The following is a 26,612-nucleotide window of genomic DNA, read 5'->3' as shown; positions in this document are numbered from 1 at the left end:
TATCTCAATTTTCTAGAAGCCTGGTTTTGAACAGTTAACAAAGACATAAGTAGTTAAATGTACATCTCTAAGTTGGTATTTGTTAAATTGAGTAGAGCTTTATAACCTTAAAGTTTTATCACCTAACAAAATCCATAACAGTCTAAAACATCTTGGATACCTATTTTTTTTCGTCTTAGAAAGGAGATAAAATGATACACAGAGAGCTCAGTAGGACTAAGAAGTTTTATAATTGCCGTTTTACACTACATGGTCATCTTAAGATGGTGGCATCACATGGCAGGTACTCCAGTTTAGTCTCAGTAAAGATTAATGTCAGTCATATGGCTGCTTACATCTTGGTGAGGTCATCAGCCAAGACGGAACAGAGCCACATAGTTACTATTTTAAAGCATCTGTTTTCCTAAAGAAATGTTGGATCTAAGTTACATATACAGTATATTCTAGACAAGAATTTAATCACAAACATAGTCTGTTGTAGAAAATTAAAATTACCTATTTATATATGTTAATTATAATCTTTTTTATAAGTTTAAAGCTAAATTTGGATACAAATTTTACATATTTCTAAACCATACCCAATGAACTTACAAATACAGAGATCCTAAAGATAGAGGATCTTCTGCTGAGTGGAGAAGCTAGGGATTTTCTAGAAGGTGTTCTAGTGGAGAGTCAGAAGGCATGAAAAGCCTGAAAAACCTGTAGTTGAGGGTGTTCTCAAGACTTATTGGGGACCTAAAGATCAGACCTCTCAATAGATTTTCACCAAATTCAAAGGGGGTCATGGCTAGCAGCCCAAGTAGACTCTGTGCCTGGCACCAGGACATTCAAGTGAAACCGAAAGGCAAAAACCAAACTCAAAAAATGAAGCCTTTGTAATACTGTAAGGCCTTGGAACCTCCCATTGAGCTGGATCCCACTTTGGGTATGACTCTGTACCTCCTTTTCCTTAGGCTCATCTCCATTTTTGTCCTTTTAATTCTTTCTCACAGGAATAATTACAGGTCAGAGTTTTTGACTGTGGAATAGCAACCCCACCCCTCACTGGATGCCCTGTCTTTCTGCTGGAGGTGGGTTCAATTAGTTCCCTCTCCCTACTGTAGGGCATTTCATCTAAGGTCCCTCCCTTTCAATCTTGAGTGTCTCTCATTTTCCATGTCCCTAGTACATTCTGGAGGATCCCCCTATCTCCTACCTCCTGAGGTTGCCTGTTTCCATTCTTTCTATTGGCCCTAAGGCTATGGAGTGCTTACAAAAAGAGGTTTATCATGACTGCCCTCTGAAAGACCCAACAAGCAGCTGAAAGAGTCAGATGCAGATATGTGCACCCAACCAATGAACAGAAACTGCTGAATACTCTGGTTAAATTAGGGAAAAGCTGGGAGAAGCTAAGGAAGAGGGTGACCCTGTAGCAGAACCAGCAATCTCAACTAACCTGGACCTCCCCGATCTCTCACATGCTGGACTACCAACAAGGCAGCATACACCAGCTGGTGATATGAGGCCCCCAATAGATACACAGCAGAGGACTGCAGGGTCTGGGTTCGGCCAAAGAAAATGCACAATATCCTCAAAAACTGGAGGCCCCAGGGAGCAGGGAGGTCTGGTGGGGTCGGGTGTGGAGTGAGAGGGACATCCTCGTGGAAACGGGGTTGGGGGAGGAGGTACAGGATGTGTAGCAGTCAGAGGGTGGACTGGGAGGGAGATAAAATCTGGAGTGTAAAAAAAAATTGAATAAAATCCAAGAAGAAAAAGAAGAAGAGGAAGCCTTAACCAAGGCAAAAGATTAGAAGTAGGGGTCAAGAAAAGAGTCAACCATGGCCTTAAAGACTGTGGCTGAGGTTACTTCCACCTCCAGGAGTACCAAAGTGGTGCCAGACACACAACTGTCACTCCTTCAGACTCAGGGAAATGTTTATGACCAAAGTGGAAACTTACCAATTGAGAGTGATGGATTGGGGGCCCCTGGCATAGGTGACCCAGTAGGAGGTCGTTTGCACGTGGACTAAAGATCAGGAATAGGGTCTCAATGAGGCTAAAACCCCAAAGAGGAATGCAGACAGAGCCTATCCAAGTCACAGAATAAATGAAGGGCTTTGCTGTGAAAGGCTATACTTGTAATTGGAGAGACAGGAACTGCCACAAAATCTCACAACAAACCTCACTCACTTATTGTGGAGGGGGTGAAGCATAAAAGGCCATCTCTGAGTGGCTCTGTGTGTGTGTGTGTGTGTGTGTGTGTGTGTGTCAGAGAGAGAGAGAGAGAGAGAGAGAGAGAGAGAGAGAGAGAGAGAGAGAGACCGAGACCATAATGGCCTGGGATTCATAGGGAGTAATGATGCAAGTGCATAGGGAAAATATGTGACAATGGTTATGGTGGTAACCTGCCATGTTCAACTTTAGTGATGGTTATGATTAAAAGCATCATGGGCGGGGAACACTTGGTTCTGGAATGTGTGTGCTTCTTGTTTGACTAACAGTATGTACATCTGCCCTTTGCTGTCTGTATTCTTACTTGTAATAACACTTTGAAAATGTAATTCTACACAGACCACATGAGGCTCAAAAAGGACAACCAAAGTGTAGATGCTTCAGTCCTTCCTAAAAGGCGGAATAAAAATATTCATAGGAGGGGATATGTAGGCAAAGTTTGCAGCAGAGACTGAAGGAATGGCCATTCAGAGCCTGCCCCACATGTGGCATATATATATATATATATATATATATATATATATATATATATACAGCCATCAAAACTAGATAATATTGATGAAGCTAAGAGCAGCATGGTGACAGGAAGCGGATATATATATCTCTCCTGAGGGGCACAGCCAGAGCATGTCAAATACAGAGAAGAATGTTAGCAGCAAACCACTGAACTGAGAGTGGGATCCCTTTTGAAGGAATTAGAGAAAGGATTGAAAGAGCCAAAGGAGCTTGCCACCCCATAAGAATAACAATACCAACCAACCAGAGCTCCCAGGGACCAAGCCTCTACCCAAAAGCTACACATGGACAGACCCATGGCTCCAGTTGCATATGTAGCAGAAGATGGCCTTGTTGGGCACCAATGGAAGGAAAAGCCCTTGGTCCTGCAAAGCTTGGACTCCCCAGTGTAGGGGAATGTCAAGGAAGTAGTGGGAAGGGGGTCAATGGGGAGGGGAACACCTGTATAGAAGAAGGGGAGAGGGATGGGAAAGGGAGCTTATGTCCAGGAAACCAGGAAAGGGAATAATATTTGAAATGTAAATAAAAAAATCCAATAAAAGGAAAAAAAGAAAATGTAATTCTAAAACTAATGTCCATGTAAGGTTAACTAATTATTAAACAGAACTGCATAGATTCTAACTTCATTTTTTAAATCGTTTACACATTTTCACAGACCTTACCCATGATGCACTACTTGGCATTTGAAGAACAGATTTGAGTATTCTATAAAGCCCCAACATTAGTTTGCATGGCAGCTTTATTCAAAAGGACCTTGACAAGAGTAATACATATACTGTGGTTTGCCACAGAATTCAATATTAAAATCATTACCTATCAAACCACAAAAGATCATACATGATTTTAACAAATGTGTCACTGAATGAAGGAAACTAGTCTGAAAGACTGAATAATTCTGTACTCAATATTTGGGGGAACTTAAGAACCAAGGGATCCAAGCATTAGTAATAAAGGTAAGAGGATTACAATCATGTTTGGCATTGTATATTTACAAAATCGTGTAGATCCTTATAGTACGAAGTCAATAATAATGTATGTTAATTAAGAAACCTCAAAAGTGTTCCAACGTAGAGTCAAATGCAAGAACTATAGTGTCAATTATGATTCCCAAAGCATAATTCCAAATGTCATAATCCTAAATATCAGTGAGGAGTGAGGGCACTAATCCCTGAGATCTACATCAAAAGAAACAAATCCCCATGATCCCAATAGAAAAAAATTGTAAACATTGAAAACTAAAAGATGAATTACGCAATACAGCATCCAAAGGGAAATGAAAGCCAATTTGCATTTCCATGATGGCTAAAGATGTTGAATATTTAAAATCTCTTACCCAGTCATTTGTATTCCTTCTCTTAAGAACCCCCTGTCTAGTTCTAGACCCTATGTTTGATTGGATTGTTTGATTTCTTTGTGTTTACATTTTCTCAGTTTATATACTGTATACATTAACCCCCTATCAGAGAAATAGCTAGTAAACATTATTCTTCCCATTTTCTAGGCATTATCTTCCTTCAAATAACTATAATATGTTGTGCAGAAGCTATGTAGTTTCATGATGTTCCATTTATTAATTGTTTCCCTTAATACCTGTGCTACTGAAGACTTATTTTTCAAGCCTTTCATTTTGCCTATAAGTTCAATAATAGTTTCTATTTTTAACTAGCAGATTCTGGGTTTAAGGTTTTATCTTGGAATCATTTGGAGTTGAGTTTTATAGAGGGTGAAGGATAAAAATCTAATTTTATTATTTTACAAGTAACTATCCCAATTGAATAGTAGCATTTGTGTAAGATGGGGTCTTTTATATCTATTTTTGGATCTCATCCCAATCAGAATGACTAATATTTGTTAAAAAATGACAGCAGATGCTGGCATGAATGTGTGGAAAGCAGAACATTTACTCATTCTCGGTGGGAGTGAGAACTGGTACAAATACTATATAAATCAATGCATGAGCTTGTCAAAGTAACAGGGAACAGACCCATCATATTATCAGCAATATACTCCCTGGCATATTCCCAAAGAATTCCATATCTTTCTACAGACATATATGTTCATCCATGTTCACCAGCATTCTATTGACAATATTGAGGGAAAAGTCTAGATGAATGAATCATGAAAATGTACTATACCTATATGTATGTTCCTGGCTATAAATAAAATTGCCAGGTAAAAGAGTAGAACTGAGAGTAACTCTGAGTGAGGTAATCCAGAATTATAAAGAAATAACACAATGCATTTCTTCTATGTAGATGGGAGCTCTGAATATTTGAATGTTTGCTTACACTGGAATACCCATAGAAGTCAGGAGATTAGTAGAGATCCATGAAGGGAATTCTGAGATATAGGACTAGAACACAGGTGGTACGAAAGTGGAGTAGAAAACAAGGAAGGCTACATAGAGTGAGGGATGGGAGGGCAGGGTAGAGTAGGGAGTTTGAAGAAGTGTAACTAACATTAAAAGCCCTTGGAAAAAGCCATATGGAACCCTAAGATTGTAGCAAGTATGTAAAATATATAAACATGTACATATAAATAGGTATAAACTAACACAAATATATTATATATAATGTAAATGTATAGCATATAATGTATATAGTATATGCAGTTTAAATTGAGTTATTCTAGATACACTATAGACTATAAAACAAAAATGACCAGTGCAAGCACTGGTATGAGGTATCTCATATTGATTTATTGGTTATTGGGATCCCATAAACCCCCAAACAGTACAGGCTATTGTTGTTCTTGGTTACCCTTGAGAATTTGACAGTAAAAACTTGACTTAAAATAGCAACAAACTTGAGTCATAGAGCATGAAGAAATTGAATTTTTACACTCTTAAAAACTTAACTGGATCAAACTTCCTAGCTGTCCGTGTCATACATCCTAGCAGACAACCTGTTATTAGTCTACTGATTGGACATAGAATTAAACACCTCCCCACTAAGTTATAAACCCATCAACTACTACATCTCTCTCAGCCCACATCAGAGATGGTCCTTTTTGCAGTAAATGACAATTAATACCAAGGTAGACAACTGGTCTACATGTACACAATTAGACTCAGTTCAAAATAGAAAATTTATGGCATGTCTCCTACCTCAAGGTATTGATCACTGAAGAAGAGGAAAAGAAAAGACAGTAAGAGCCAGAGATGGTACACACCTACAGCTAAGCATAATTCCCTGAGATAACAGGGCCATTGCACATATGAACTCACAGTGGTTCTGACTATAGGCACAATATCTGTACCAGATCAGGTGACCAAGCCAGCCAAAATCCCAGCATGGTTGGAGACGTTCACTAAGTCCAACCCTAAGCTCTGAAAACACTGGTAACTGATGGTTGCTGAGGGGAGCTGTGTTAGTTTTCTTCAGCACTGCGGCCCTTGAAAGATGTGGCTTTCCTTACCCACGCCCTAGTGTGATCATACATGTATGAACATATAGCAGCGCTAAGGGGATTCAGTGAGTTTAAGAAAATAGCATATAAAGTTTGGAGTTAAGAATTTGGGAGTGACAAAAGTCATTATTGAAATGTCTGAAATTCACAGATAATAAAAAAATTAAAAATTAAAATGAAGGTCCATGAAATGGACAGGAAACCATGAAGACATGTGAGTGTTTTTTTTTTGTTATGCTTGCTTGCTTTCTACATCACATTAGGCAGGATAACTACACAGAATTTGCCTCCTATTGGATTGCCTCATCCATACTTGATATGAGGGTTTGTGGCTAGTCTTATTGTAACTAACTATGGTATGCTACATTCAGTTGATATCCCTAGGACGCCCTCTTTTATTCTGAAGGGAGACAGAGCAGGAGTCAATCTGAGGAAGAGGAGAGATGTGTAGGAAGGATTGACAAGAATGGAGGAAGAAGAAACTGCAGTCAGGTTATAATGCATGAAAGGATGAAAAAAGAAAACCAGTAAAACAATATCAGAGACTATACAAGGAAGTGAAAAATTACTGTTGAGTCTGCAGTTTCCACTTCCTTCATCACACAGATGGGACAGAAGTGACAATGTTCCCTGAGGAAACTAATGCCCTAAAAAGAACAAAACAGCCATTCATTGAAATACAAGATTTCAAAATACAGTGATCCTCTCATGCAGGCAGACTTTCTCTAGCTTTAATATCAGGATAGAATACATGATCTCAAAAGTCCTAAACTTCTGTTTGGAGAATCAGCTGCTCTAAGCAAACAGGACTTCTGTGATCTCAGCCAAGTTGGAACTAGTGTGCCTTATCCTCATAGAATGGGAATCTGTACTACACAGCAGCCTTAGTATCCACAAGAAATGATAATAAAGATATTATGAAGAAGTCTTAGCTGCAGTGAGGCTGTATGATGACAGGAATATCATGTGCATTATCACTAGACTACAATGAAGCTGTAAAATTGACAGACAGTTGAGGTGGGCAGTGGATGAATGATCACTGATCCCCATGCACAGAAAAATGATCTATGTGTGCACCATTGTGGTTGCCTGTTGCAGAATTTTGCTAATTTTGTTCTTCAGTGTTAAAGCCTGAACCAGTATTCAGTGTAATATTTATAAGAAAAACATTTTTGAGAAACATTTACTGCTTTTTCTATATTGTTAAAAGTGTATGATCATAAATCTCCATGGAAAGAAACTCCTATAGACCACTCTTGTTCCAAAACACTGTCAATGGAATTCACCTGTATAGACTTCCCGTTGACAATTTTTCCTGATTAAGAAAAGAGGAATTTTGTAAGTTCCAAAATAGCGTAGGTTGATTTGTTCAAAGAGTGAAGAATACCATGATTTTTTCAAAGTCCACTAAAGCAGACTATGGGATAGAAAGAACATTCACATTTCAAATTATATATAGTCTTTTCAACTTCGAAATCAAATCTTCAAAATGCGTATAATACAACTGTAAATTTGTTACCGTTAGTTCATTAATTTTGTTTGGGTCCCTACATGTTTTGGAATAAATGGGAAATCTTGAGGTCACAAAAAGAAATTAAGGTTTCTGTATTAAACTTCCATGGAAATAAAATAAAGCAAATGACTGAAGCCATCGTCTTTACTTCTAGTCTCCAGCCACTCTCAGCACCTCCAGGAGCTGTGCCTGCATTCCCTATAGGAAGCTTAGACAAGTACAGTCAAAAAGGCAGATACATAGTATGCTAGTGACAACAGATTAGGAAAGCTGCACAGAACTGGGCAGTGCTGGCATATGCCTTTAATATTAACATTTAGGAGGCAGGAGGAGAAGGATCTCTGAGATCAAGGAAGCCTGGTCTACAGAATGAGTTTCAAGACAGCCGGGGCTACATAGAGAAAGCCTGCCTTGAGACAAAAACAAAACAACAATAAACAAAACAACAACAACCAATGATTTCCAGAATCATTAACACCCTGAAAAGACCAGAAATTTGAACAATTTCAGTGGCAAATGACTCAAGAAATGATGCAACCTGTGAGCAGCTCTTTTATGCACAGAAAAAAAAATAGTTTGTGGTATAACAAAGCAAAGTAAATATGTTCGTTGTAAACATGCCAAAGCACAGATAAGAAGAACACCGACATAAAGTCTGATAATTAAAATAGTTGATACTTAGAATAATCTCATTCTGGCAATAGGAAGATACTGAGGAAAGCAGAGTGACCATCTCATCAAGTAGAAAAGAGCAGTAAGCACTAGGAAGCCAGAGGACATGGACAGCTCTTCACACAAAGAGACTACTGCTGTTCAGGCGTCACACCCAGTTCAATAATGGAACTAAGTTGGTGTTGTATATAAGGAGATGTGAGCAGAACTTCAATATGTTCATACAGGCTATACAACAAGAAAGAAAAATAGTTGAAACCCATTCCATGAGAATATAAAACAATTAAATGTAAACCATTTTTTGTAGTTGTCGGAAGAACATGCTTTGAGGATGCAAATAGTCACCAAGAGAATATCCTCAACCCTCCAACAACTCTTACTTCCCTCTGTGTTTAACACACCTCTAACATCTCATCAATTAGAAGATGAGCCTGGACACCAGCCCATATGTGAAACTGTAGGTACAACAGTTTTCCTATATATAATAAATATAAAGTTGAATGATGCAGCAAGAGATTAAAAATAATGATATAATAGACAAAGTATAAGAGCACACTGTAATAAAATCATCAGCATCAGTGTTCTTCTGATTTAGACTCATACAAAGTAAAAATTTTTAAAAAATGCTACTTTAGCACACACTTTCCTATCTCAAGTACCAGCCTGACCATAGAGCTTATGTCAGAAGGACTAAAGTGCTGATGGTTTACTATGCCAATGTTCAAATTGAAGACACAGATGACGTTTGCTCTAATGGGACCAGGTACAAGATCTCACCTCTGCACTTGTAAGGCCATGCCTCAAACTCTTCGGTTGTTTATTTCTCAAAAATTCCTTACTGCATTTTGAAATGCAATGGATTTTAAGTAAACATCATTATAGAAAATGAAAATATAAATCAAAATAAATGAGGAACAACTTCTATCCTCTTTAGAGAAATGTCATCCAAATAATGAGTGTATTACATGACATAGTATCCAATAGATGGTATCTACCAAGCTCCTTGGTATCTCAGGCTAAGCAGAGTAGCCTGAGATCTGATGTATGTTTAATCTCATGTATGTCTGACTTTGACTATTATAGTAGTTTGAATATGTTTAGCCCAGGGAGTGGCTTTAATAGGAGATGTGGCTTGGTAGAAGAACTGTGTCATTGTGGGTGTGTGCTCTAAGACCCTCCTCTAGCAGTGTGGAAGCCAGTATATTCTTAGTGCGCTTCAGATGGAGATGTAGAACTCTTAGCTTCTCCTGCACAATGCCTGTCTGGATGCTGCCATGCTCCTGCCTTGATGATAATGGATTGAACATTTCTGAACCTATAAGCCAGCCTCAATTAAACGTTGCCCTTATAAGAGTTACCTTGGTCATGGTGTCTCTTCACAGCAATGCAAACCCTATCTAAGATAACTATGACCTGAGGCCATATGACTCGGGCTGAACACTCTACCCATAAACAACCTGACACATGCACTTCTAAACTACTATGGTTTCCATAGCATACAGGCATGCACTTAGATTTCCTTCCAATTGTACACCTCAAGTATCATACTCTTCAACACACATAATACACTTCTCAGTATTAGTGCATCTTGAATTACAACAGGTAACAACGAATTTCCTGATAATAATATCACTCAGCAGTTCTTTACAGTCCACAAAGAAATCAAATATACCATGATGTAAGAAAATAAACACAGGATCTGGAAAGACGGCTCACTGGTTAAGAGGACGGGTTGATCTTCCAGAGGACCCAGGTTCAATTCCCAGCACCTTCATGGCAGCTCACAAAGCTCTATGACTCCTGTTCCAGGGACTACAACTCCCTCATACATGTGGGCAAAATACTAGTGAGAAATAAGTTATAGTAAAAAATAAAATAAACATAATGGGCAATTCAACTTTGGACCTAAGGCTCCATTTTTTCTAGTAAGTAGTGTGTGATCCCTTCACAGTGTGACATTTTTCTTGGTGAGTCATTGATCTTCCACCTGCTTCTACTTGCATCCTTCATCCTAGCCTTTCACCAGACAAATGAGAGCCCCCTTTTCTCCTGATACAGCATATATTCGGAATGGCTTTTCTATGTCCTTTCAAAGACACTGCTCATGTTTTCTTCTTCAAGATAGCTCAATTGCTAGCAAATGGGACTCGAGTTCATGTTTTGATGAGTCATGTAAAAACTGCACTGAATGTAGCTGGATTTTAAACAAACTGGCTTGGTCAGTAAAGGACAAGTGTAAGCTTGAGCACCCGAGTTAGCTTTCCTGAATGCATTTAAAAAAAAATCTGGGCATGGCAATGTATGTCTATAATATTAGCACTAAAAAGGGCAGAGGCAGGAATATTCCTAGGCTCACTGGCAAATATGTTCAGAAGAATCTATAGCTCCAAACTCAGAAATATACAGAAGCTGAAAAAATAAGTTAATATAATTTGAAGAAGACATCCTGCATTGACAGACTGCTGTCTTCTATAAGATACACACACACACACACACACACACAGAGAGAGAGAGAGAGAGAGAGAGAGAGAGAGAGAGAGATGCACTGTGCATACTAACTCAGTGTGAACATAGAAGTACATGACCCTTTAATACAGTTCCTCATATTGTGGACCCATAGATTTATTTTCATTGCTACTTCATGACTAATGTTGCTACTGAGTAGTTCTCAGTTCCTAAGACCAATGGAAATATGTGGTTTCCAATGGTGATGACCTACAGAACTGCTACTACATACCCACATGTACATATATAGAACTAGCAGATATTTCTTTTCCTCTGAATGATGTGTAAAAAGAACAGAAGTCAACAGATACTGTTTTCTCAATACATATAGAAAGACCCAACCAAATAAATACTATTACTAAAATCTGGGCATGCTCAGAGTACTGCCATCTTCTCCACACCAGAAAGAGGGTCAAAACACCATGATTTTTTTCTTTCAAAACACCAAATAATGTTTCAAAAAGCATAATATCCAAGATAATATTTTATGGTAATGTAGAATATGGTGGCTTTTTTTCATTAATTCAACTTCACTCAATAGTGTTTTATTGCCAAGTAAGGTCTTAATTGAATTTAGATCGAGTGGCATTTTTCCTTTAGGGGATTACTTCTTGGACAATTTCAATATCCCAGAAAACAGACTAGAAGCCAAACAGAAAATAAAAAAATGAGTCCTCTTGAGCATTCACAGTAGAAGCAATGAAGCCTTGCACTGAACATACTAGTTTTTCCCAAAATATTAGTATACATATACACATCAATCATACTCTGATTCCCTAAGGTCACTGAATGAAAAAATACATTGTCAATAGAGCAATGTGTGACGGCCAGTTTTTGTGTCAATGTGATACAAGCTAGAGTCATTAGAAAGTGGGGAACCTTCAACTGCACTATCTTATGGAGATAATGCTTCCATAAGAGATGACTGTAAAATGTTCTTAATTAGTGATTGATGGGGAAAGGCCCAGTCCTTTGCAGATGTTCCCATCCTTGGGCTGTGATACTTGGTTGTATAAGGTATTTAATTGCTGTGCAACCAAGTAAGCAGTACTCCTCCATGGTCTCTGCATCAGCTCCCGACTTCAGGTTCCTATACTGTTTGAATTCCTGTCCTAACTTCTTTTAATGATAAATAGTGATGAGGAAGTGTAAGCAAATTAACTCTTTCCTCCCTAACTTACCTTTGGTCACAGTGTTTCGTCGCAAAAAGATTATTCCTAATTAGGGCTAAATGTTATAAGCTCTATATAATACAATCTGGGGAGATTAGGTTTAAGCAAAATACAAGATAATATACTGCAACATGCCCATACTTTCCCTTGCCAGCACCAGGCCCTTAGATCTAAACTGCCTTTAGAATGAGTATCCAAGTTCAAATTCACAGTGATAATTAAAGATTTCATTATGAGGAATGGTTTACTGACTTGATGCCAACCATTGCTGCTGATGTTTTTGTGGGATACATCCATTAGCTCAGTCTTATGGAAGGAAAGGAGGTTGAGGCCACAAAGCAATACAATTCAAGTCCTGGCAACAGCTTTCTCACTTCTGATGCTAAAACTGTGTTTCTGCATTTGCCACTTAATTTTAAATATTCCCATTTACATATTTGTGTTCTCCTGAGATTAATTATAGTTTTTCAAAACTCTAACACCTTATGAAATGATGATTAATAGAGATGTCTGTATCACAATAGAATGTAGGTTAGCATCAGTTTGAATTGTTATTCGTCTGGCATGGAACTGCTACCATGGCTTTCACAAATATTTGACAGATAGAAGAAGTCCATTTTTAAAAGTTCTCTCATATATACATCACAGTCTCCCCTCCCTCTTCTCTTCCTAGCCCCTCTCTCCAAGACCAACCCCTCCTCCTTTTCCTTCACAAAAGATCCCAAAAGCAGCAAAAGAGTCAGAAACAGTCCCTGCTTCCATTACTAGCACTGCCATAAAAAATCTAAGCTACACAATCAAAGTATAAATACAGAGGACATGAATCAGACCCATATATGCCCCTTGATTGTTGGTTCAGTCTCTGTGAGCATCTGTGAGCCTTGGTAAGTTGATTCTGTGGGCCATTTCCTCATGAAGTCCTTAACCTATCTGGCTCTGACACCCCTTCCTCACCCTCTTCTGAATGATTCTGAGCTACCCCTAATGTTTGCCTGTGTGCCTCTGCATCTGCTCCCATCAGTTACTGGATAAAGCCTCTCTGGTGATGGTTATCCTAGGCTCCAGTCTACAAGTGTAGCAGAGCATCATTAAGCATCATTTCCTTGACATTTTTCTGAAAATGTTTGGTTCTAACCTAGGTTTCCGAGCTTTCCAGACTCTGACTTCTGGCCCCAGGCAGTGTCATGCATGGGCTCCCTCTCACAGTATGGCTCTCAAGTTGAGCCAGTCATTGGTTAGCCACTACACTTAAAGGAAAATATTCCACATCCTTAGGCATTTAGAGAAAGGCAAGTCAAAATCACTAGGATTCCATTTAACACCTATCAGAATACATAAGATCAGAAACACAAATGACAACTCATGCTGGTGAGGGTATGAAGCAAGGAGGAATAGTCCTTTGTTGGTGAGAGTGAAAACTAATACGGCAACTTTTGAAATCAATAGGTTAATTTCTTAGAAAATTGGGTATATCTATCTCAAGACCCAGCTATCTCCATTTTTATATGGAAGATGAACCAGGTTCATGCAGAGGAGTAGAAAAATACACATTATTTGGAACAAAATGGTAAAGTCAGAATTATATTTAATTTTGCAACTACTACTTTATAGAACATAATTCTGGGCAGTCAGGTAGTCCTCCAGCAGTAGGAGGATACATGTACTACTACTGACTTGGGAGATAAGGAGACATTCTAGACTTGACCACACACCCAAAATTTGTAAATGCTGGGAACTGGAAACTCAGAGAAACCTTTGCTGTCACACAGGAAAAATGGGCCTTGTCCTTATGGAAGTAAAGAGCTGCATTCAGTTGCCAATTTAAATAAGCTTTGAGAAAGAGCAGAAGCTCTGGGGGACAAGGCAGCCCGGGTAACTCAAGAGACACTGAGGAAGGAATGATTTGTGCTCATTTCTCTGACTCAATGACTGTGGGATAACAAGTCATTGTTTAGGCACTGGAGATGCAGCTGTTTCCTTCAAAGCAAGGGACTCTCCATGTGGAACAGAATTCTGATGCTTTACTCCTGCATCCTATGTTCTCATAGTCCAATGTATCCTAAAGGAAGCTATGGCCCATACAGGAAGTTCATACATTTTTAAAAGTTGTAATTGAATGCTTACTTTGCAAGCATGTATATTAAAATTGGGTAACATAGAGAAAGTTAGCATGACCCCTGCACAAGGTGACATGCAAATTCTTTCAACATTACATATTTGTGTCGGTGTGGTCAACACTAACAGAAAGGTAAACATGTTTTCTAACATCAGCAAGCACACAAAAACATACCTCAAGGTACTAGCTATAATAACTTAAGTCTTAATTTAAGTTAAACAAAGACTATTAATGTACTTTACCTATGTTTATAACTATTAGGTTTCTATGGTACTATGGGTTTTCTGTGTTTTAGATAACTTTCACTTAAAATTATCCTGTTAGATTCTAGCACCCAACCCCAGACATTGAGCTCACCTAAGCGTGTTTGTCAAGAGTTATAGGAGACTGAGAACCTATTGTCAGTCAGATACCAGCTTCTTGTTTCAATGCTAGAGGTGCTCCCATATATGTAGTCATTAGAAGTGCCTATGTCCGTCCTGTTAGTTACATTATAAAAACTTATCTTTGACTTCTGACAGTAAACTAGGTGAACTACAGATCTCTACCTCTCCCTCTGTTTCTCCAGACACAACCCCTTATGTGCTGAAGTCTTTCCTTCCCCGTGCCCTGTCACCAGCTCCTATAGAGCCCATGGATTGTCCCTTCCTCACTCCTTGCTTTATCCTAGCCTGCAACTCCAGCAATATTAGCCCAAAGGCCAGTCCTTCTAGAGAAACAAATGGGCTGACTGGGTACTTACCCCACCCCCTTCTGCTTCTCTAGTCTCAATTGCTTTAGACTCAATCCCAGGTCCATATGAAATACAGGACTAATATACAAAATACATAAACAAGTCAATAAATTTGATATTAAAAAACAAAATAATCCAGTTAAAAAATAGGGTACAGATATAAACAGAAAAGCGACAATAGAGGAAACTCAAATGGTTGAAGAACACGTAAAGCAGTGTTCAACATTCTTAGCCTTAAGGGAATATAAGTCAAAATGACTTTCAGATTCCATTTTATACTTATTCAGAATGGCTAACATCAATAACAAAAGTGAATGCTTGTGCTGATGGGGATGTGATACAAGAACACTCCTCCTTTGCTAGTGAGAGTTCAAACTTGTACAGCTACCATGGAAGTCAATATTGGAGTTCTTTAGAAAATTAGGAATTGATCTACTTCAAGTTTCAGCTATACCACTCTTGGCCATATACCCAAAGGACAAGTCATCCTACCATAAGAACACTTGCTTGACTATATTCATTGTTGCTTTGTTTTATAATGTCCAGAAACTGGAAACAACCTAGATGTCCATCGACAGAAGAATGGATAAATTGTGATACATCACACAATGTAGTGCTACTCAGTTCTTAAAAAATGACATTATAAAATTTGCAAGCAAATGGATAGAACTGGAAAAAGTCATTCTGAGAGATGTTACCCAGACCCAGAAAGATCAATATGGTATATATTCAATTATATATGGTTATAAGGTATAAAATAAATGATAAACTAACCATAACTCATAGTTTTAGAAAGGTCAGGTTTAGAAAAAGAGACTAAGAGGAACATATGGATCTCCCTAGAAGAAGAAAACAGGATATAACTGATTATGGATGGAGTTGGGATGTGTGTTGAGGGGATGACAATAGGAATGGGAGGTTCGGATGGGGAGGAAGAGACGGCATGAGGTTAAGGGAATGGGTGTGGGGAGAGACAGCTAGAGTTGAGAGACATGTAAGAGGTGATATGAAAACCTAGTGCAGTGGAAATACCCTAAAATATTATGAAGGCGATATGAATGAAGCCTCCAAGTAATGAGGGAAACAAAGTTCCAACTGGACATCCATCACTAAACAGAGCTTCCTGTACAGGGAGTGAGTGACAACCAGTAGAGTTGTTGCTAAAGGAGTGCCATTAAAATCCCTAAACAATCTGAGTAGTAACCAAGATAATGGGTTCCTATCTGCAAATGGACAGCAAGGCCCCATTGTTTAACATAATGCCCACACAACTCACTGAACATGGAGAGGGAGAGCTGGTGCCTACATAGAACCTCCATCTCCATCTCCTGGTGTCTTTGGTGGGAGAAAGTACTCTTCAGACTACCATAAGAGAAAGGTAAACACCACCCAGCCACAAAACCTTTGATCCAGAATCTTTTCTGCCTACAAATTATGCTAGGACAATGGTGACACAGTGTAGGGCATGTGGGACAATGTTACCAGACAGATATAAGAACTGGTGAGGTTCAGTGAACTCAGTCCCAGAAATATGAGACTGGTAGGAGTAGATCCGCTCTAACTGTCTGTATTCCTGCTTTGGAAAATAACCGCAACACCCCACAGAGAGAACCATGCAAATGCATAAGGCCAGAAGGAAAGTTGGCCTGTGTATTTATATTGTGTGTCAGTTCATAGTTATATTGACTCTTAGGAAAACCAATACATAAAGTTTAACTCTAAAACAGTCCCTGGTCATTTCATTCAATTCTGAAAAGTCACTCTCTTTAATCTAAAAGAAAATTCTATGTTAGATCCAATGACTCTCAGAACAAGTTTCGCTAGTAGTTATCAGAAGTTAAAAGTGTCACAAATTTCTTGACAAGTGAAACCAAAATATCAGAAGGTTTCTACCTTTTTTGTGGAATCAATATTTAACTAGAAATTTGATCTATATTAGAGGTTTAGAGAGCAGCACAATTTAGCTCAGTTCAGTGAGCATCTCTCAAGACCACCTTCAAAGATCACCTCATCTTCTGACTTTCATCTTCCTCATTCAACCAGAGTTCATTAAAAAATGACAGATTTGAATGTCAGTACATTCAAAAATAATTGATACCTAATTGACACTGCAACAGCATTAACATGAATGGATTGTTGCTAGTATTTATGAGCAGGTGCAGCACAGAAGGACCTTCTCACCCTGTCAGATTATATGTACAGTGCAGAACTCTTCATGTCACCTGGTCTTGCACACTTTTTAGTAAATTTTTCTTCACTATAAATTACATGTTCTATGTCACTTTGTTGAGACAGCACCAATAAGTTAAAATAGAATGTCAAATAGAATAAAACACAATGGTATGGCACTTTATAGATTAAGAAAGAAAAGGCCACTTCTTCTACCCGGAGTACTTTTCCTCTTTCTTCCATCAATTACTGTGTCACATGACACCCCACAGAGAGGAGATTTATTGGAGTTATATATCAGCCTATTTGTCAAATAAATGTAGTCTATAGATCAGATCTACTGAGAAACAAATCTTGCTAACAGCTACTCACAGGAATTTAAAAGAGTTTCTGCTAATGTCTAGCTAACTATGACTATAACTTGAGATCTTGAATCAGTTAGCTCCTCTCAAGTGCCTGCATGTCTCCCAGGAGCTGCTATAGTTCTAATAGTCACATGGCAACAGAAAACTAGTAACTATCTAACATGCTATTTGTACAAACAATTGAGCCAATAACTCCAGTTCATCACCATAAGGTATATGAATAACTAGAAAAAAATCTAAAGAAATTGAGGGCATATCTGAAAGGGAAGACATGGTAATAGCTTAGCTTTACAAACATTATTCCCAAAATGTTTGGATTTGAAGGATCAGCCTTAAGTATTCACAGAGGTGAAAATGTCTTCTCATATACTAGGCAAGAGGAGTGTTGTGACCACAGGTTGAGGAGAGCCAGCTCTGTCATGACTGTAGTCTCTCTCTAGGTTTCAACTAAAGGTGTGATTGCCCACTCTTACATTTGCTGCTGACACTATGGGACAACATGATATGATCCTCACTAAAACCTACAGAGCAAGAGAAGAATAACATCTTCTATTCACAAAATTAGTGTGTCACAAGTATATGCGATAACAAAAATACTGCATACTATATAATAGCATTTCTTTTGTCAAAACCTATCATTTTTCCTACATAATCAAATGTTATAATGCAGAGTAAAAGCCGACTGGCACAGCAGAAGTGTGCTCAGCTCATAAAATTATCTCATTGAAATAGTTTTCTAAAATTTATAACAATAATAATGCTAAAGTTAAAGCATTTTGGAAATGGTTATTTAATAAATTAAATGTTAAAATAACTAATATAAAAGTTATAAAATTTTATAGATTAATTCAATACCCTGAGATATAATGCTAGAATTTCTACAATATTTCTTAAATATTGATCTTCTTGTTTCCTTTTTCTAAGTGGACATTTAATTAAATGTTTTCCCATCACAAAGAATATAAAGTGTTGTAAAACTATGATAATTAAATTTAAAACTTAGAGTTTTTGTCAAAGGATAAAAAGCCAGATATTTTCCAACAACTAAAAGAAATAAAAAGACATCAAAGATTGCATTATGATCTAAAAAGCAGGACTACATCCAGGTATATCTACTACACTCCTAGTAGACAGTGAACTTTCTCAAGTCATCTGAGAGAGCTTTCATGTGGACTTGGAAAACTCTTGATGATACACATCTTCAGCACTACTGATGTTAAGTACCCCAAACAACTATGTTTCTCATATTTTTGTTTCTTAAATACTTTTGTGATTAGATTTTTTTGTATTATATATGGTATTTAATATTTAACTTCCTTTATTTCTAAGTGATGGAATGATACTAATCTTACATTCAATGAAGTTACAAATGGAGAAATCACATCCAAATCTCTGATCATGCCTTCTTGTTACAGTAGGTTGCTTACCCTAAACCCTGTTTAAAAGTTTCAAGTTCCTCATAGTTTTCTTTAAATTCTCGCTCTTTCCCTCCCCCCCTCATTATTCAAAATAATTTGAATAAAACAAACAAAAAAGAACTAGTTTTATATATCTAAAGTTTTTGGTTAATTCCTTGTATTCAACTTATCCAAAACACATCAATGTCTAATAACAATAGTATTCATAATGACTTACACCTTAAGTACTGATGTTTCTTGATCTAATGATCTAACTAGTATCTAAAATATTTTATAATACAATTAGCTATTGTAAAAATTAAGTAATATTAGTATTTTAGTAATAAAAAGGGGACAGTACTGCAGTGACTTTTCAAAGTCCCATTTCTAATTTCTTAAATGTAAGAAATCTAAACAAATGGCGACAGACACAAATGGAACTACATAGTCACTACTCAGTCAATCTTGTTAAAATTATCTAAATTTGGGTAATTTTCACTTCATTAGAACAAAATGTATTCTTGATTATTAATTTTGGGTTCAGTATTCTATATCCCACGTAATACACCTTGTGTATAGTACACACTAACTTTTAGAACCTATTAACTTAGCAAACTACTAGTGTCCAGCAGTATGAAAGCGAAGAATGTCATCAGATAGTACCAAGGAGCTGAGGAAAAGCTTCTCCCATCTTGTACCCATCTCTCTGATGTATCCACAAATGCATCCTAAACTTGCCTATGACTTTCTTTGTTCTGGAAAATGAAAAAAGATGATCAGACTGCTTCCACATTGGAACATGGGATTCGCAGTAACATACATCTGTTTTCCTGAGTCATGGTCACTCAAAATAGCTCCAGAATCTTTTAAACCATCTTTTATTCCTTTGTTTTAAAAGATATAAATTTATGATCAGAGTTACTTCTTTACCAAAATAAAATGCTTCTTTAGACATATTTATAAGAAGTAACAATTAGATCAAAACCAATGTTATTTCCTTGTTTTGTTTTACCTGAATTCAATGAGGTTTATTTCAGGGAAAGGGCACATTATACCTCTCCAATTTAAAGAGGAAATGTCTGCATTCCACCTTCAGAACCCCATTCTCTGCCCATGCCTGGTTCCCACAGGCACAGATGAAAAAGGACTTACCTTGGCTGCAGGAACCCAGGGTGACCGCTTGTTCTTACAGCAGTAGAAGCACTCGCTGCCAGATCTGAAGTCCAAAGCAAGGAAAGAAAACTCAGTGACTGAATTCCTCAGCCCTTGTCTCTTATTGACATATTTATCAGCTCCAGTTCAACATTGTCCCATATCTTATACATTAACACTCAATTTTGTGATTCCCACTTTTGTTCTATTTTAAACAGATGTTGGGAGTTCTTGAAAGCCTTACATGTAACATGGTAGAGTCCATAAAAAAATCAAACAAAGAAACCATGTTTTCAAGAAAAAAAAAACAAAGCAAAGGATCTGACTACCAGTATGAAAGTAAATAAAAACTGGGGCTAAATAACTGACTCAGTGGTTAAGAGAATTGGATTCTTGTGTGTGTGTGGGGGGGGGGGTACACTGATCTGATGAGCTGATTATATTTAAGTTTTAGGAGTGTGTGTGTGTGTGTGTGTGTGTGTGTGTGTATGTGCGTGCGTGCACGCATATAACAAGAATTAATAAAAAATAGAGATCATGAATTTGAAAGAGAAGAAGAACAACAGGAGATTTTGGAGGAGAAAAGACAAGGGGGAAATGATGTAATTATATTACAATATAAAAAAGTAAATATTTTTTAAAAAAATCTTTGACTACTATTCTGGAAAATATGGGTTCTACTCCCAAGCCCGGCAAAACAACTCATAACTTTACATGAAGGAAAAAATGCATACACATAAAATAAAAATAAATAAATCTTTTTTAGAGGCAAGTAATTAGACTAATCAATCTGTTAGTAAACAATAACTAGGAGATATCAGTTTCTTTCCAAACAGGTTATGGTTTTTATATATGTAACATAAATGAAAGAAGCCTCTATCCTTCACAGTTCTACGTCTCCTGAATTCCATCTTTCCCAGGTCTTTGTATGTTTTTCTTGAGATGTCAAAGATCTTAAGTGAAATGAAGACAGAAAAGTTTCTATTTAATTAGAGTCAGAAATTTATCCCCACATAGGAACTGTTTCAGAGAGATGGAGAGATGGCTCAGAGGTTAAGAGCACTGCCTGCTCTTCCAGAGGTCCTGAGTTCAATTCCCAGCAACCACATGGTGGCTCACAACCATCTGTAATGAGATCTGGTGCCATCTTCTGGCCTGTAGGCACACATGCAGTCAGAGAGATGTATATATAATAAAAAAGAACTGTTTCAGAAATGTAATGTGTAGTTTAAGAGTATGTGTGTGGCATTTTCTTTGAGACAAAATATTGCTGTGTAGTCCAGGCTGAATGTCTGGAAACCTCCTTTCCGAGCCTTCCAAGTCCTTGGACTACAAGTGTATTCCACTCCCAGCTCATGTGCCATTCTGCATCCACATTCCTAACTTCTGTCATACAGTGTATCTGTCAGTGTGATACATATGTGCTACGTACCTTAGGGTTATTTCTTTTCTTTTAAAAGGCAAGTTTTATTATTATCATCATTGTCATCATTATCATCATTCCCTGTATCATAAAAATGGAAGTTAATGAAATGGAATGTAGTTTGGACTCATAGTCATCTATATGAGAACTTAAAAAAGGATTCCTCTTCATGCTGTGTTAATAACTAAAGAAAACATTGATCGAAATACTACTAGATTAACACATTGTCTCCTCATTGGCTTTAGAAATGAAATGAAATCAATATTATTTCAATAGTGAGTGTGATAACTTATCTTGGTCACTTTGTTGTTTTTGTTTGTTTTTGTTTTAGGGAGTGGTTTTTTTTCTTCTTTTGGTCTTCATTTTTGGGTTTTTGTTGTTTTATTTTGGTTGGTGGGTTTTTTCTTTTTTAAATCAGTTGAGGTGGGAGGACTTATCTTCAGTGTTCTGATTGACATCTTCTGGTGCCAGGTTATATAAAAAGGCATGAAAGAAGAAATAATCTGCTTTTTGCCTCCTTATGTTAACTCTCACTGGCATCTCTACTGATATCTTAACATATGCTGAATACAAGAAGCTCACGAAGAATTCTCAGGAATTCCTTCACTAGATTGGGACTGCTAGAACATCTAGTCTTATGGCCTAAACGACTACTGCATCCTTTTCCTTTCTGCTAAGATGTAGCCATTGTGGATTAAGACAACTATATCCTGTGGCCTAGTGAGTAATCTAATAAACACATACACATTCTATCAGTTCCATTCTTTTAGAGAGGTCTAACTAATATGGTAAGTAAATCTTAGTGTGTTTTAAACCTAGTTTTCCTCTAATTTTATGAACAATAAAAGCTGGAGTAAGCTGAGGAGGAAGGCAACCCTGTAGAAGGACTAGCAGTCTCAATTAACCTGGACCTCCAAGATTCTCAGACACTGGATCACCAACCAGGCAGCCCACAGCAGCTGAGACAAGGCCTCCAACACATATACAGCAGAGGACTCTTGGGTCTGGGTTCAGTCAAAGAAGATGCACCTAATCCATAAGAGACTGGAAGCCCCAGGATGTTTAGAGTTCTGGTTCAGTGAGAGGGTTGGAGACATCCTTGTGGAGACTAGGGTAGAAGAGTAGGATGGGATGTGGAACAGTCAGGAGGTGCTGGACTAGGAGGGGAAAAAATCTGGAGAGTAAAAATAAATAAATTAAAAAAAAAAGAGCTTCCTAAGTCAGTGCTTTCTTTGAATAGACTGCTACTATTTTTAAAAAATGATTTGGACTTCAACATTACAAAAGGAAGAAATAAGCTCTTATACAATGGCTATCAAAAGAATTACAGAAAGCTTTCCTTTTGTCCAAGATCATACCACTCTGTTACAGATGATAAAACAGTAAATAAATAGATAAGGAAGGAAGTAAATAAATAATAAATATTTCCTCCAAGCTTTAACATTTTTACAAAACATAATATCTTGGAACTCATATAGGTATGCATACTGCACTGGGTAGAAAGCACAGGTTCAGGAACAGGGCAGTGAGGGCTGGATTAATCAACTAAGGCTTTCCTTGGGGCCCAGATATATGGAGAAGGAAAATAGCTCCTTCGCAATACCAGGATCCAACAGAAACAGTAATGACCTGTATCTAGGGCCTAGGGTGAACTATGGCTTCAGATCCTGAGAAAACAATTCTTTCTACCATATGGGTATGGGGCTATGGTTATTAGTTCAGAGGTCATTCTGTGCTTGGTCTGTAATGCCCTTAAGATATGCTGTGTTCTCTTTGTTCAGCATTGTTTGGTTAACTATCTGATAAGTTAGTCCTCATTGTATGATGGTTTCTGATGATTCAGCCTCATTTATCCCCTGTACATAGTATGTAAGATGCTGACTTCTTAATAAACTTGCTTGGCATAAGACATAGCTTATGTAAGACATCCCCATCCCAAACTTTCTTATACTTTCTACCTTATATCCTCTTTCACTTCTGATCTCCTGGTACTTTCTTTCACAACTCTTTCCCTGAGAATGACCTGCTGGTCCAGGTTACCAAGAGACAAAGGTATCAGGGGGCCATAGGAGCTATATGCTAGCAGAAATTGTATATTGTAGAGTATAATAATGCTATTTGTGATTGTTTGAATAGGTATGGCCCCATAAACTCGTGTTTTTGAATACTTGGCCAATTGGAGTAGAACTCTTAGAAGGTGTAGCCTTGTTGGAGTAGATATGGCCTTGTTCAAGGATATGTGTCACTGTAGAGGTGTAGTTTTGAGGTTTTGAATGTTTAAATGACACCCAGTGTGGCACATAGTCTCCTTCTGCTGCCTGAAGATCAGGGACGTAGAACTTTGGACTCCTTCTCTAGCACCATATCTGCTTGGATGCTGCCATGCTTAGCATGATGATGATAATCGAATAAACCTCTGAAACAATAAGCTAGCCACAATTAAATGTTTCCTCTAATAATAGTTGCCTTGGTTATGGTGTCTCTTCACAGCAGTGAAACCTAAATCCTGTGTTCAAGTAGATAGAATTAAGATAGTGGTGAACTTCGGGCAAGATCTCATCCAGCTAAGCTTCCATCTTGTGAAAAAGGATTAAAGAAAATCTTAGGTCCAGGCATGGTGACTCGCACCTTTAATCTCATCACTCAGAAGACAGAGGCATGCAAATCTCTGAGTTCAAAGTCATCCTATAACCACCAACTCCTTAGGATAAGCAATACAAATCAAACAAACAATTTGAACAGAAAGCCTATTTTCTTTAGCCAGAGAACTGAAAATGGTCAGTGTAACAAAAGTGTCACAGGAAGACCAACTGACCTACTGTGTGGCAGCCCTGCAAACTACCCACAACAAGGACAATGCATGTGTTCCTCCAAGTCACCCAAATCAATGTTCTGATCTCCAACAGTGACAGTGTGATATTAACCATGATGAAGTCAGGGTGATCCTACTTACTCTCCTGGTGAAGCACAGTCCCCTTGATATGTCATAGCAGTGATAATAGAGGTTGCTCTGTGTGAAACTTGAACAATTTCTGACAGAGTGTCCCCACCACCATCAAGATCTTGCCAGCATTTGTGACCCTTTCAAGTATCTGTATGGAAGAGCGGTAACCTGCTTTGCTGTCGCAGCTCCTTCACTGAGGTAGCCTCTCAGCAATAATGGCAGCTGTAGAGTTTATCTGCTGAGAAGACAGCACAGGAGAGGTTCCAGTTAACAACAAAGGCAGCATCAGACATGACCGCTACAACTTCCAGTGATCCAAGCATAAGCACATAAGATGCCTTCCAGCCCTATTCTCCCAGTTCTAGTGATCAGGAACCAGATTGTTCCAAATCCCCATCCAAAGAAATTAGAACTCAGTTTACACAGGGTTCTAAGAGAGCACATCAACGAAAGAGACAAGGAACAGTAGTCTAAGGATTCACTTTGGACACTAAATACTATAGACTCCACATGTGACTCATAAAAATGAGCACAGCCTGCATACTGACTAAAGTGGTTGTTTGCAGAAAGGGAAGACTTAGAAAGAATCATTGCTATCCTCCATGACACACACAATGCTCACTAAATAATAAAATGATCTCATTAAACCTAGGGTCATCACAAATATACCTGACATCCACAAAGATTGATCAAATGGTAAAATACTCAAATAGACTTGAAGCTTAAACAATTACTGATTATCTTTTCTTTTTTATTCCATGTGGAGAGGTTTAATGAGAGAAGAAGAGGAGAGGAGAAGAAAGTTGCCTACGAGAACAGGAAGAGAAGGGACAGGGAAGACGGGAAAAGCAGGGAAGAACAAAGAGCAAAAGCTACCGATTGTCTTGAAAGAACAAATTTAGTATAAGACCCACTTTATTATAATGAACTCACAAATTAAAAACCTCACATTATTAGATTAGGTAGCTATGCACACTAACACACCCAGTATTAAACTCCATATATTTAATGAACTTCTGTAGACTTCGGATGGCCATTCTGAAGTCACTGGGCTTCATTAGGGTTTATGCTTTCACTATCAATCACAATTTTATGAACTTGCCCTCCATGGTGGGAGGGGGAATCTCATTACAGAAGTAAAACAAAACACAACACAACAAAAAAAAATGCCCATATCTTCTTTCGTGACTCCTGTGATTTTTAATTGCATTTTATCCTTCCTCATCACCTAATATTATTCTTTACCACTTTCTAAATCTTAAAACATATGCACATGCACATTTGCTTACATATATGTGTATCCATTATATTCTAGGATTCACACATGAGGAAGAACATGTCATTTTCTTCTTTCTTGGTGGAGGTGAGTCACTTCACTTAATAGTGCACATTTTAAACTCCATTCATTTACCAAAAAATTTTGTGGTGTAATTTTTCTTTAGAGCTGCATAATATTCCCCTTTAAAGAAATAGGTGTCAGGTCTGGAGAGCTGTCTCCATGGTTATGAATTCTGTCTGCTCTACCAGAGGACCTAGATTTGATTCCCAGCAACCACATGGTGGCTAAAAACAATATATATGAAAGAAAGAAGAAATAAGTGAAAAGATTGTCTAAATGCAAATTATTCAATTAACACTTTAATAACAAAAACTCCTAACAAATATTAAATGAGTCTAATATTACCATTAAAATTACAAAGAATATTTATCTTTATTGTAGATAACATATTTCTAAGTCTCTCAAAAAAGGAATGATTAGGTGAAAACAAAAAAAGTACTTGTCCCAATAGATAATGTATCAAAAACAGCATCTAAATTCAAAAGGAAAAAGAGAGCTTTCTCGTCATGAACAATTGAAACATTAAAATGACAAGAATAAAGGCAGAGCGGAACCCATGGGCCCTGTAGCAGGAAGTTCTAACTGGTGTCACTTAGAGGAGAAGAGACATGGAGATGAGAAGGGGCAGGAGACTAAAATGTAAACCAAGAAGAAGAGTGACAATATACCACTTTTTGAAAAACACATAATGTGGGTTTTCAACAAACTGACGAATCACAAAGAAGATAAGACTGAAGACATCTACAAGAACATAGTGTCATGACAATTTTGAGGGCACAATAAAACGGTTAGTCCTCAGCTGCAGAGGCCCCAGTGGTGATGCTTCTGGTGTCGTTTTACTAAATGAACATGGTGTGTCCATCAGATTGCATTTCAGAGACTGCATCATAGGCTAGTGCGCTGTCAGCCTTTTCCTATTGTAGCAGGTAGTAGTAACTGCAGAGATTCCAACTGTTCAAACTGATGACAAGTAACTT

At 37.7% G+C, this 26,612-nt stretch overlaps 1 protein-coding gene and 1 non-coding gene across 3 annotated transcripts in view; one reads left to right on the top strand and one right to left on the bottom strand.

Moving 5' to 3' along the window:
* The window catches only part of Sntg1 (syntrophin, gamma 1), an 841,911-nt gene that overhangs the window by 540,326 nt on the left and 274,973 nt on the right, over positions 1-26,612 (bottom strand). For both annotated transcript variants that reach the window (NM_001411862.1, XM_087550418.1), the window contains 1 exon segment: positions 19,930-19,993. The gene's annotated coding sequence lies outside the window, so the exon portion shown is untranslated.
* On the top strand, positions 14,114-14,218 carry LOC120103228 (U6 spliceosomal RNA). The gene has a single exon (XR_015621498.1). It is a non-coding gene; the product is annotated as a U6 spliceosomal RNA (small nuclear RNA).

Source organism: Rattus norvegicus, chromosome 5, assembly GCF_021556685.1.
Source record: "Rattus norvegicus strain SHRSP/BbbUtx chromosome 5, alternate assembly SHRSP_T2T, whole genome shotgun sequence".
Taxonomy (NCBI): Eukaryota; Metazoa; Chordata; class Mammalia; order Rodentia; family Muridae; genus Rattus; species Rattus norvegicus.
This window is presented reverse-complemented; position numbering and strand designations above follow the sequence as displayed.